A 13,956-nucleotide genomic window follows, 5' to 3' on the forward strand; every position below is an offset into this window, starting at 1 on the left:
CCGGGGTGGTAGCGGTGAGGAGCAGCGGGCTCCAGGCTCCCGGGGTGGTAGCGGTGAGGAGCAGCGGGCTCCCGGCCCCGGGGTGGTAGCGGTGAGGAGCAGCGGGCGCCCGTCCCCGGGGTGGTAGCGGTGAGGAGCAGCGGGCGCCCGTCCCCGGGGTGGTAGCGGTGAGGAGCGGCGGGCTCCCGGCCCCGGGGTGGTAGCGGTGAGGAGCAGCGGGCGCCCGTCCCCGGGGTGGTAGCGGTGAGGAGCAGCGGGCGCCCGTCCCCGGGGTGGTAGCGGTGAGGAGCGGCGGGCTCCCGGCCCCGGGGTGGTAGCGGTGAGGAGCAGCGGGCTCCAGGCTCCCGGGGTGGTAGCGGTGAGGAGCAGCGGGCTCCCGGCCCCGGGGTGGTAGCGGTGAGGAGCAGCGGGCGCCCGTCCCCGGGGTGGTAGCGGTGAGGAGCAGCGGGCGCCCGTCCCCGGGGTGGTAGCGGTGAGGAGCGGCGGGCTCCCGGCCCCGGGGTGGTAGCGGTGAGGAGCGGCGGGCTCCAGGCTCCCGGCCCCGGGGTGGTAGCGGTGAGGAGCAGCGGGCTCCAGGCTCCCGTCCCCGGGGTGGTAGCGGTGAGGAGCAGCGGGCTCCAGGCTCCCGGCCCCGGGGTGGTAGCGGTGAGGAGCAGCGGGCTCCAGGCTCCCGGCCCCGGGGTGGTAGCGGTGAGGAGCAGCGGGCTCCAGGCTCCCGTCCCCGGGGTGGTAGCGGTGAGGAGCAGCGGGCTCCCGTCCCCGGGGTGTGTGCGGCCCGGCCCCGCTCTCCCCTCCGCTCCCGTCACTATTGGCCCTTCAGCACGGTCACCCCGCCATTGGCTCCGGGCGCCTCTCTGCGCTCTAATTGGTCAGTCCTTCCAGTCCCGTTCTGCTCTGATTGGCCGGCACGGTGAGCCGAGCTCCGGCCGCTGATTGGTCAGAGCTTCTCGGCGCTCAACCATTGGCCGCAGGGGGCGTAGCAGGAAGACGGAGTCAGTGCGAGCTGCGGCGTAGCGGATCCCGGAGGCTGGAGCCCTCCCCCCGCTGTCACCCGGAGCCCCGCCCACCATCAGCCCAGCTCGTCACCGCGGACCCCCCCAGGAGCCGCGCCGTGTGGACTGCGCCGGGTGACAGGTGAGCGGGTGACAGCGGCGGGGGCGGGAGACAGCACGAGGGAACGGGTGTGTGCGGGGGGCGGCGGCGGGGCTCCAGCAGATGGAGCGGGTGACGGGGCAGGTGTCAGCCCCGGGGGGTGTGCGTCATGTACCTGCGCTAATACATCACAGCGACACCGGTGTGTACGGAGCCCGAGCCTTACATAACAGCGGATATATAACGCGATGTGTGGTCCGGGGCCCCGGAGGGATTGTCATAGGGACATCCCGGCCTCATCCACCTGACACCGGACGGAGCCGAGAACAGGGTGCTGATGATGTCACATGTCCTGTGTGATGTCACATATACTGATGATGTCACACGTCCTGATGATGTCACATGTCCTGATTATGTCACACGTCCTGATGATGTCACATGTCCTGATGATGTGACATCAGGACGTTGTTATAAATGTGACATCATCAGTATATGTGACATCTATAACACCGTCCTGTGATGTCATAGGGTCAGGATGCCAGGATCTAGTGATCTACTATCCCCCCAGGGTTTGGGTCACATGGTGCATGGTGACGGGCCGTGTATACTGCGGGGACGGGCTCTGTATACTGCGGAGATGGGCTCTGTATACTGCGGGGACGGGCCGTGTATACTGCGGGGACGGGCCGTGTATACTGCGGGGACGGGCTGTGTATACTGCGGGGACGGGCTCTGTATACTGCGGGGACGGGCTCTGTATACTGCGGGGACGGGCTCTGTATACTGCGGGGACGGGCTGTGTATACTGTGGGGACGGGCTCTGTATACTGCGGGGACGGGCTGTGTATACTGCGGGGACGGGCTCTGTATACTGCGGGGACGGGCTCTGTATACTGCGGGGACGGGCTCTGTATACTGCGGGGACGGGCTCTGTATACTGCGGGGACGGGCTCTGTATACTGCGGGGACGGGCTCTGTATACTGCGGGGACGGGCTCTGTATACTGCGGGCATGGGCTCTGTATACTGCGGGGACGGGCTCTGTATACTGCGGGGACGGGCTCTGTATACTGCGGGGACGGGCTCTGTATACTGCGGGGACGGGCTCTGTATACTGCGGGCATGGGCTCTGTATACTGCGGGGACGGGCCGTGTATACTGCGGGGACGGGCCGTGTATACTGCGGGGACGGGCTCTGTATACTGCGGGGACGGGCTCTGTATACTGCGGGGACGGGCTCTGTATACTGCGGGGACGGGCTCTGTATACTGCGGGGACGGGCTCTGTATACTGCGGAGATGGGCTCTGTATACTGCGGGGACGGGCCGTGTATACTGCGGGGACGGGCTCTGTATACTGCGGGGACGGGCTCTGTATACTGCGGGGACGGACTGTGTATACTGCGGGGACGGGCTGTGTATACTGCGGGGACGGGCTCTGTATACTGCGGGGACGGGCCCTGTATACTGCGGGGACGGGCCGTGTATACTGCGGGCATGGGCTCTGTATACTGCGGGGACGGGCCGTGTATACTGCGGGGACGGGCTCTGTATACTGCGGGGACGGGCTCTGTATACTGCGGGGACGGGCTCTGTATACTGCGGGGACGGGCTCTGTATACTGCGGGGACGGGCTCTGTATACTGCGGGGACGGGCCCTGTATACTGCGGGGACGGGCCGTGTATACTGCGGGCATGGGCTCTGTATACTGCGGGGACGGGCCGTTTATACTGCGGGGACGGGCCGTGTATACTGCGGGGACGGGCTCTGTATACTACGGGGACGGGCTCTGTATACTGCGGGGACGGGCTCTGTATACTGCGGGGACGGGCTCTGTATACTGCGGGGACGGGCTCTGTATACTACGGGGACGGGCTCTGTATACTGCGGGGACGGGCTCTGTATACTGCGGGGACGGGCTCTGTATACTGTGGGGACGGGCCGTGTATACTGATAGTTATATGTAATCTATATACTGGTGGTTATACATGATCTATATACTGGTGGTTATATATGATCTATATACTGGTGGTTATACATGATGTTTATATACTGATAGTTATATATGATCTATATACTGGTGGTTATACATGATGTTTATATACTGATGGTTATATGTAATCTATATACTGAAGGTTATACATGATCTATATACTGATGGTTATACATGATCTATATACTGATGGTTATATGTAATCTATATACTGATGGTTATACATGATCTATATACTGATGGTTATATGTCATCTATATACTGAAGGTTATACATGATCTATATACTGATGGTTATATGTCATCTATATACTGAAGGTTATACATGATCTATATACTGATGGTTATACATGATCTATATACTGATGGTTATATGTAATCTATACACTGAAGGTTATACATGATGTTTATATACTGATGGTTATATAAGATCTTTATACTGATGGCTCAGAACTACAACTCCCATCATTCCCTGGCATACTATTGCTGTATAACTCCCCCAGATCTTGGTGCCGGATTATCAGAGTTCTGGATTATTGAATATAAGAAGGTATAGGAAAGCTAGTGTCACATGACAGTATAAGGGATCTGCACCCAATCAGACCGGCGAGAATTGAGGGATTTTATTTTAGCTTTTTTTTCAGCTGCAAGGAATTTTTGAGGTTGAAATTAATTTATTATAATTTTTTATGTGAAAAAACATTTGTGACTTTTGTGCAAAGTGAAAAACCCTGGTACATAAGTAATCCTGCAGCTGTGAGGGAACCCTGGTACATAAGTAATCCTGCAGCTGTGAGGGAACCCTGGTACATAAGTAATCCTGCAGCTGTGAGGGAACCCTGGTACATAAGTAATCCTGCAGCTGAGAGGGAACCCTGGTACATAAGTAATCCTGCAGCTGTGAGGGAACCCTGGTACATAAGTAATCCTGCAGCTGTGAGGGAACCCTGGTACATAAGTAATCCTGCAGCTGTGAGGGAACCCTGGTACATAAGTAATCCTGCAGCTGTGAGGGAACCCTGGTACATAAGTAATCCTGCAGCTGAGAGGGAACCCTGGTACATAAGTAATCCTGCAGCTGAGAGGGATCCCTGGTACATAAGTAATCCTGCAGCTGAGAGGGATCCCTGGTACATAAGTAATCCTGCAGCTGAGAGGGATCCCTGGTACATAAGTAATCCTGCAGCTGTGGGGGAACCCTGGTACATAAGTAATCCTGCAGCTGAGAGGGATCCCTGGTACATAAGTAATCCTGCAGCTGAGAGAGAACCCTGGTACATAAGTAATCCTGCAGCTGTGGGGGAACCCTGGTACATAAGTAATCCTGCAGCTGAGAGGGATCCCTGGTACATAAGTAATCCTGCAGCTGAGAGGGAACCCTGGTACATAAGTAATCCTGCAGCTGAGAGGGATCCCTGGTACATAAGTAATCCTGCAGCTGAGAGGGATCCCTGGTACATAAGTAATCCTGCAGCTGAGAGGGATCCCTGGTACATAAGTAATCCTGCAGCTGAGAGGGATCCCTGGTACATAAGTAATCCTGCAGCTGAGAGGGAACCCTGGTACATAAGTAATCCTGCAGCTGAGAGGGATCCCTGGTACATAAGTAATCCTGCAGCTGAGAGGGAACCCTGGTACATAAGTAATCCTGCAGCTGAGAGGGATCCCTGGTACATAAGTAATCCTGCAGCTGAGAGGGAACCCTGGTACATAAGTAATCCTGCAGCTGAGAGGGATCCCTGGTACATAAGTAATCCTGCAGCTGTGGGGGAACCCTGGTACATAAGTAATCCTGCAGCTGAGAGGGAACCCTGGTACATAAGTAATCCTGCAGCTGAGAGGGATCCCTGGTACATAAGTAATCCTGCAGCTGAGAGGGAACCCTGGTACATAAGTAATCCTGCAGCTGAGAGGGATCCCTGGTACATAAGTAATCCTGCAGCTGAGAGGGAACCCTGGTACATAAGTAATCCTGCAGCTGAGAGGGAACCCTGGTACATAAGTAATCCTGCAGCTGTGAGGGAACCCTGGTACATAAGTAATCCTGCAGCTGTGGGGGAACCCTGGTACATAAGTAATCCTGCAGCTGTGGGGGAACCCTGGTACATAAGTAATCCTGCAGCTGAGAGGGAACCCTGGTACATAAATAATCCTGCAGCTGAGAGGGAACCCTGGTACATAAGTAATCCTGCAGCTGAGAGGGATCCCTGGTACATAAGTAATCCTGCAGCTGAGAGGGATCCCTGGTACATAAGTAATCCTGCAGCTGAGAGGGATCCCTGGTACATAAGTAATCCTGCAGCTGTGGGGGAACCCTGGTACATAAGTAATCCTGCAGCTGTGGGGGAACCCTGGTACATAAGTAATCCTGCAGTTGAGAGGGAACCCTGGTACATAAGTAATCCTGCAGCTGTGGGGGAACCCTGGTACATAAGTAATCCTGCAGCTGAGGGGGAACCCTGGTACATAAGTAATCCTGCAGCTGAGGGGGAACCCTGGTACATAAGTAATCCTGCAGCTGAGAGGGAACCCTGGTACATAAGTAATCCTGCAGCTGAGAGGGAACCCTGGTACATAAGTAATCCTGCAGCTGTGAGGGAACCCTGGTACATAAGTAATCCTGCAGCTGAGGGGGCACCGTGGTACATAAATAATCCTGCAGCTGTGGGGGAACCCTGGTACATAAGTAATCCTGCAGCTGTGAGGGATCCCTGGTACATAAGTAATCCTGCAGCTGTGAGGGAACCCTGGTACATAAGTAATCCTGCAGCTGTGAGGGATCCCTGGTACATAAGTAATCCTGCAGCTGAGGGGGAACCCTGGTACATAAGTAATCCTGCAGCTGTGGGGGAACCCTGGTACATAAGTAATCCTGCAGCTGTGGGGGAAGCCTGGTACATAAGTAATCCTGCAGCTGAGAGGGAACCCTGGTACATAAGTAATCCTGCAGCTGAGAGGGATCCCTGGTACATAAGTAATCCTGCAGCTGTGGGGGAACCCTGGTACATAAGTAATCCTGCAGCTGAGAGGGAACCCTGGTACATAAGTAATCCTGCAGCTGAGAGGGATCCCTGGTACATAAGTAATCCTGCAGCTGAGAGGGAACCCTGGTACATAAGTAATCCTGCAGCTGAGAGGGAACCCTGGTACATAAGTAATCCTGCAGCTGTGGGGGAACCCTGGTACATAAGTAATCCTGCAGCTGTGGGGGAACCCTGGTACATAAGTAATCCTGCAGCTGAGAGGGAACCCTGGTACATAAGTAATCCTGCAGCTGAGAGGGATCCCTGGTACATAAGTAATCCTGCAGCTGAGGGGGAACCCTGGTACATAAGTAATCCTGCAGCTGAGAGGGAACCCTGGTACATAAGTAATCCTGCAGCTGAGAGGGAACCCTGGTACATAAGTAATCCTGCAGCTGAGAGGGAACCCTGGTACATAAGTAATCCTGCAGCTGAGAGGGAACCCTGGTACATAAGTAATCCTGCAGCTGAGAGGGAACCCTGGTACATAAGTAATCCTGCAGCTGAGAGGGAACCCTGGTACATAAGTAATCCTGCAGCTGTGAGGGAACCCTGGTACATAAGTAATCCTGCAGCTGAGAGGGAACCCTGGTACATAAGTAATCCTGCAGCTGTGGGGGAACCCTGGTACATAAGTAATCCTGCAGCTGAGAGGGAACCCTGGTACATAAGTAATCCTGCAGCTGAGAGGGAACCCTGGTACATAAGTAATCCTGCAGCTGTGAGGGAACCCTGGTACATAAGTAATCCTGCAGCTGAGAGGGAACCCTGGTACATAAGTAATCCTGCAGCTGTGAGGGAACCCTGGTACATAAGTAATCCTGCAGCTGAGGGGGAACCCTGGTACATAAGTAATCCTGCAGCTGAGGGGGAACCCTGGTACATAAGTAATCCTGCAGCTGAGAGGGAACCCTGGTACATAAGTAATCCTGCAGCTGTGGGGGAACCCTGGTACATAAGTAATCCTGCAGCTGAGGGGGGCACCGTGGTACATAAATAATCCTGCAGCTGTGGGGGAACCCTGGTACATAAGTAATCCTGCAGCTGTGGGGGAACCCTGGTACATAAGTAATCCTGCAGCTGTGGGGGAACCCTGGTACATAAGTAATCCTGCAGCTGAGAGGGATCCCTGGTACATAAGTAATCCTGCAGCTGAGGGGGAACCCTGGTACATAAGTAATCCTGCAGCTGTGAGGGAACCCTGGTACATAAGTAATCCTGCAGCTGAGAGGGAACCCTGGTACATAAGTAATCCTGCAGCTGAGAGGGAACCCTGGTACATAAATAATCCTGCAGCTGAGAAGGAACCCTGGTACATAAGTAATCCTGCAGCTGAGAGGGAACCCTGGTACATAAGTAATCCTGCAGCTGAGGGGGAACCCTGGTACATAAGTAATCCTGCAGCTGAGAGGGATCCCTGGTACATAAGTAATCCTGCAGCTGAGAGGGAACCCTGGTACATAAGTAATCCTGCAGCTGTGAGGGAACCCTGGTACATAAGTAATCCTGCAGCTGTGAGGGAACCCTGGTACATAAGTAATCCTGCAGCTGAGGGGGAACCCTGGTACATAAGTAATCCTGCAGCTGTGGGGGAACCCTGGTACATAAGTAATCCTGCAGCTGTGGGGGAACCCTGGTACATAAGTAATCCTGCAGCTGAGGGGGAACCCTGGTACATAAGTAATCCTGCAGCTGAGGGGGAACCCTGGTACATAAGTAATCCTGCAGCTGAGAGGGAACCCTGGTACATAAGTAATCCTGCAGCTGAGAGGGATCCCTGGTACATAAGTAATCCTGCAGCTGAGAGGGAACCCTGGTACATAAGTAATCCTGCAGCTGAGAGGGAACCCTGGTACATAAGTAATCCTGCAGCTGAGAGGGAACCCTGGTACATAAGTAATCCTGCAGCTGAGAGGGAACCCTGGTACATAAGTAATCCTGCAGCTGTGGGGGAACCTTGGGGTAAATCAGAAAATTGCCCAATTCAGATTTTTTTCCCCAAACAATTTGTTTAATAAAGCGACACAGGCGAAAAATACCGCGTCAGATTACGGAACTGCTCGCACGCTTTATCATGTGACCAGTACAATAACCATACCGCAGGAGAGCGCAGGCATATACCCCCTATCAGTGATAGTCACAGATTATATGGACTGTGCAGTGTGTATGTATGTCCTCACAGAGCATTGTATGGACTGTGCAGTGTATATGTATGTCCTCACAGAGCATTGTATGGACGGTGCAGTGTGTGTATATATATCCTCACAGAGCATTGTATGGACTGTGCAGTGTATATATGTCCTCACAGAGCATTGTATGGACGGTGCAGTGTGTGTATATATATCCTCACAGAGCATTGTATGGACTGTGCAATGTGTATATATCCTCACAGAGCATTGTATGGACTGTGCAGTGTGTGTGTATATATATCCTCACAGAGCATTGTATGGACTGTGCAGTGTGTGTATATATATCCTCACAGAGCATTGTATTGACTGTGCAGTGTATACATATCCTTACAGAGCATTGTATGGACTGTGCAGTGTATATATGTCCTCACAGAGCATTGTATGGACTGTGCAGTGTATATGTATATCCTCACAGAGCATTGTATGGACTGTGCAGTGTATATGTATATCCTCACAGAGCATTGTATGGACTGCCGGTCTCTATCATAAACACTACAGTCAGTCTGGCAGCTGCCAGATTGCAACCATACAGTCAGTTTTGGTTTGGGGCCCCCTGTCTTGGGACATGTGACTTCTCAGTGAGTGCCCCCCCTGCCCTATGTGCAGTGGTACATCCCTCTCCCGTCTCTCCCATTATTACGGTGCATTAGGGGTGTGAAGAAGCTGCTATAATCTCCAGAATCCGGCACATAGAGGAGGGAGAGGGCACAGGCGGGCACACATAGGCACAGGCGGGCAGGCACACACAGACATGGGCACACACAGGCGGGCATACACACACAGGCACATAGAGGAGGGAGCGGGCACACACAGGTACAGGCGGGTATGCACACACAGTCGGGCACACATAGGCACAGGCGGGCAGGCACACACAGACATGGGCACACAGAGGCGGGCATACACACACAGGCACAGGCACATAGAGGAGGGAGCGGGCACGGGCACAGGTACAGGCGGGCATGCACACACAGGCACGGGCACAGAGGAGGGAGCGGGCACACACAGGCACAGGCGGGCAGGCACACACAGTCGGGCATACACAGGCACAGGCGGGCACACACAGGCAGGCATCACCCATCATTGTGGTGTGTATCATGGCTGCCAGTCCCGGCTCAGCACAGCTGTCACCTCCGGCCATATAACCTTATAACACTTCAGAATGAGGTCTCCGTCAGTATAATAGACGTCTGACTCCTTCCTAATGTGAGAGGAGTGACCTCCCCCTCCATACACTGACATTACCCTGCAGCACATCGCACATCCAGCTTGTGTCTCACTACATGGATGAGATGTGCTGCGGTGACAGATACACAGGAGATTGCACTCCACTTCCTGTGGAAAAGTGATCGGCGGCATCACACAGCTGCCATGTCTGACTGCCGACCACCCCTGCATCTGCTGTATGTGCACCCCGAGTGTGTCTGCAGACCGAAGAACCTGCCTGCTCCCCCCCTAACCTGCCTGCTCCCCAATGTCCTCTCTGCTCCCCAGTGTCCTTTCTGCTCCCCAGAATCCCCCCTGCTCCCCAGTATCCACCCTGCTGCGCAGTATCCTCCCTGCTCCCCACTAACCTGCCTGCCCCCCAGTATCCTCCCTGCCCCCCAGTATCCTCCCTGCTGCCCAGTATCCCCCTGCTCCCCAGTATCCTCTAGGCTTCCCAGTATCCTTCCTGCTCTCCTGTATCCCGCCTGCTCCCCAGTATCCTTCCTGCTCCCCAGTATCCCCCCTGCTCCCCAGTATCCTTCCTGCTCCTCAGAATCCTCCCTACTCCCAAGTATCCCGCCTGCTCTCCAGTATCCTCTCTTCTCCCCAGTATTCTGCCTGCTCCCCAGTATGCTGCCTGCTCCCCAGTATCCTTCCTTCTCCCCAGTATCCTCCCTGCTCCCCAGTATCCTCCCTGCTCCCCAGTATCCTTCCTTGTCCCCAGTATCCCCCTGCTCCCCAGTATCCTTCCTTCTCCCCAGTATCCTTCCTGCTCTCCTGTATCCTGCCTGCTCCCCAGTATCCTTCCTTCTCCCCAGTATCCCCCCTGCTCCATAGTATCCTCCCTTCTCCCCAGTATCCTCCCTTCTCCCCAGTATCCTCCCTTCTCCCCAGTATCCTCCCTTCTCCCCAGTATCCCCCCTGCTCCCCAGTATCCTTCCTTCTCCCCAGTATCCCCCCTGCTCCCCAGTATCCTCCCTTCTCCCCAGTATCCTTCCTTCTCCCCAGTATCCCCCTGCTCCCCAGTATCCTCTATTCTCCCCAGTATCCTCCCTGCTCCCCAGTATCCTCTATTCTCCCCAGTATCCTCCCTGCTCCCCAGTATCCTCCCTGCTCCCCAGTATCCTCTATTCTCCCCAGTATCCTCTATTCTCCCCAGTATCCTCTATTCTCCCCAGTATCCTCCCTTCTCCCCAGTATCCCCCCTGCCCCCCAGTATCCTCCCTGCTGCCCAGTATCCCCCTGCTCCCCAGTATCCTCTAGGCTTCCCAGTATCCTTCCTGCTCTCCTGTATCCCGCCTGCTCTCCAGTATCCTCTCTTCTCCCCAGTATCCTCTATTCTCCCCAGTATCCCCCCTGCTCCCCAGTATCCTCCCTGCTCCCCAGTATCCTTCCTTGTCCCCAGTATCCCCCTGCTCCCCAGTATCCTCCCTTCTCCCCAGTATCCCCCTGCTCCCCAGTATCCTCTATTCTCCCCAGTATCCTTCCTGCTTCCCAGTATCCTCCCTTCTCCCCAGTATCCTCCCTTCTCCCCAGTATCCTCTATTCTCCCCAGTATCCTCCCTTCTCCCCAGTATCCTCTATTCTCCCCAGTATCCTCTATTCTCCCCAGTATCCTCCCTTCTCCCCAGTATCCTCCCTTCTCCACAGTATCCCCCCTGCTCCACAGTATCCCCCCTGCTCCCCAGTATCCTCCCTTCTCCCCAGTATCCTTCCTTGTCCCCAGTATCCCCCTGCTCCCCAGTATCCTTCCTTGTCCCCAGTATCCCCCTGCTCCCCAGTATCCTCCCTTCTCCCCAGTATCCCCCCTGCTCCCCAGTATCCTCTATTCTCCCCAGTATCCTCCCTGCTCCCCACTAACCTGCCTGCCCCTCAGTATCCTCCCTGCCCCCCAGTATCCTCCCTGCTGCCCAGTATCCTCTATTCTCCCCAGTATCCTCCCTTCTCCCCAGTATCCCCCTGCTCCACAGTATCCCCCCTGCTCCCCAGTATCCTCCCTTCTCCCCAGTATCCTCCCTTCTCCCCAGTATCCCCCCTGCTCCCCAGTATCCTCCCTTCTCCCCAGTATCCTCCCTTCTCCCCAGTATCCCCCCTGCTCCCCAGTATCCTCCCTTCTCCCCAGTATCCTCCCTTCTCCCCAGTATCCTCCCTGCTCCCCAGTAATCCAGTCTTATGATGTGACATGTAGGAGCAGAGAGCAGGGGATGATGGATCGCACAGTCCTGGCCGCCATGTAGTTGTAGGATGGATCCTACAGGAGCCGTACAGTAATACTGGGGATATATATAGGAGCCGTACAGTAATACTGGGGATATATATAGGAGCCGTACAGTAATACTGGGGATATATAGGAGCGGTACAGTAATACTGGGGATATATAGGAGCGGTACAGTAATACTGGGGATATATATAGGAGACGTACAGTAATACTGGGGATATATATAGGAGCCGTACAGTAATACTGGGGATATATATAGGAGCCGTACAGTAATACTGGGGATATATATAGGAGCCGTACAGTAATAGTGGGGATATATATAGGAGCCGTACAGTAATAGTGGGGATATATATAGGAGCCGTACAGTAATACTGGGGATATATATAGGAGACGTACAGTAATACTGGGGATATATATAGGAGACGTACAGTAATACTGGAGATATATAGGAGCCGTACAGTAATACTGGGGATATATAGGAGCTGTACAGTAATACTGGGGATATATATAGGAGACGTACAGTAATACTGGGGATATATAGGAGCTGTACAGTAATACTGGGGATATATATAGGAGCTGTACAGTAATACTGGGGATATATATAGGAGACGTACAGTAATACTGGGGATATATATAGGAGCTGTACAGTAATACTGGGGATATATATAGGAGCCGTACAGTAATACTGGGGATATATATAGGAGACGTACAGTAATACTGGAGATATATAGGAGCCGTACAGTAATACTGGGGATATATATAGGAGACGTACAGTAATACTGGGGATATATATAGGAGCCGTACAGTAATACTGGGGATATATATAGGAGCCGTACAGTAATAGTGGGGATATATATAGGAGACGTACAGTAATACTGGGGATATATAGGAGCTGTACAGTAATAACAGGGATATATATAGGAGCCGTACAGTAATACTGGGGATATATAGGAGCCGTACAGTAATACTGGGGATATATATAGGAGCCGTACAGTAATACTGGGGATATATAGGAGCTGTACAGTAATACTGGGGATATATAGGAGCCGTACAGTAATACTGGGGATATATATAGGAGCCGTACAGTAATACTGGGGATATATAGGAGCCGTACAGTAATACTGGGGATATATATAGGAGCCGTACAGTAATACTGGGGATATATATAGGAGACGTACAGTAATACTGGGGATATATATAGGAGACGTACAGTAATACTGGGGATATATATAGGAGACGTACAGTAATACTGGGGATATATATATAGGAGCTGTACAGTAATACTGGAGATATATAGGAGCCGTACAGTAATACTGGGGATATATAGGAGCTGTACAGTAATACTGGGGATATATAGGAGCCGTACAGTAATACTGGGGATATATAGGAGCCGTACAGTAATACTGGGGATATATATAGGAGCCGTACAGTAATACTGGGGATATATATAGGAGCCGTACAGTAATACTGGGGATATATAGGAGCCGTACAGTAATACTGGGGATATATATAGGAGACGTACAGTAATACTGGGGATATATATAGGAGACGTACAGTAATACTGGGGATATATATAGGAGACGTACAGTAATACTGGGGATATATAGGAGCCGTACAGTAATACTGGGGATATATATAGGAGCCGTACAGTAATACTGGGGATATATATAGGAGACGTACAGTAATACTGGGGATATATAGGAGCTGTACAGTAATACTGGGGATATATATAGGAGCCGTACAGTAATACTGGGGATATATATATAGGAGCTGTACAGTAATACTGGAGATATATAGGAGCCGTACAGTAATACTGGGGATATATAGGAGCCGTACAGTAATACTGGGGATATATATAGGAGACGTACAGTAATAACAGGGATATATATAGGAGCCGTACAGTAATACTGGGGATATATATAGGAGACGTACAGTAATAACAGGGATATATATAGGAGCCGTACAGTAATACTGGGGATATATAGGAGCCGTACAGTAATACTGGGGATATATATAGGAGCCGTACAGTAATACTGGGGATATATATAGGAGCCGTACAGTAATACTGGGGATATATATAGGAGCCGTACAGTAATACTGGGGATATATATAGGAGCCGTACAGTAATACTGGGGATATATATAGGAGACGTACAGTAATACTGGGGATATATATAGGAGACGTACAGTAATACTGGGGATATATATAGGAGACGTACAGTAATACTGGGGATATATATA

General features: G+C 52.5%; 1 protein-coding gene across 2 annotated transcripts in view; it reads left to right on the forward strand.

Moving 5' to 3' along the window:
- Positions 1 to 13,956, forward strand: part of BAHD1 (bromo adjacent homology domain containing 1) — a 76,373-nt gene that overhangs the window by 32,658 nt on the left and 29,759 nt on the right. The window contains exon 1 of one of the 2 annotated variants that reach the window (XM_069950455.1): positions 981 to 1,134. The exons of the other annotated variant lie outside the window; for it this stretch is intronic. The gene's annotated coding sequence lies outside the window, so the exon portion shown is untranslated. Of the gene's footprint in view, positions 1 to 980; positions 1,135 to 13,956 lie in introns of those variants that run through there. 2 annotated transcript variants of the gene reach the window in all.

This window comes from Dendropsophus ebraccatus, chromosome 13, assembly GCF_027789765.1.
Source record: "Dendropsophus ebraccatus isolate aDenEbr1 chromosome 13, aDenEbr1.pat, whole genome shotgun sequence".
NCBI classification, from domain to species: domain Eukaryota; kingdom Metazoa; phylum Chordata; class Amphibia; order Anura; family Hylidae; genus Dendropsophus; species Dendropsophus ebraccatus.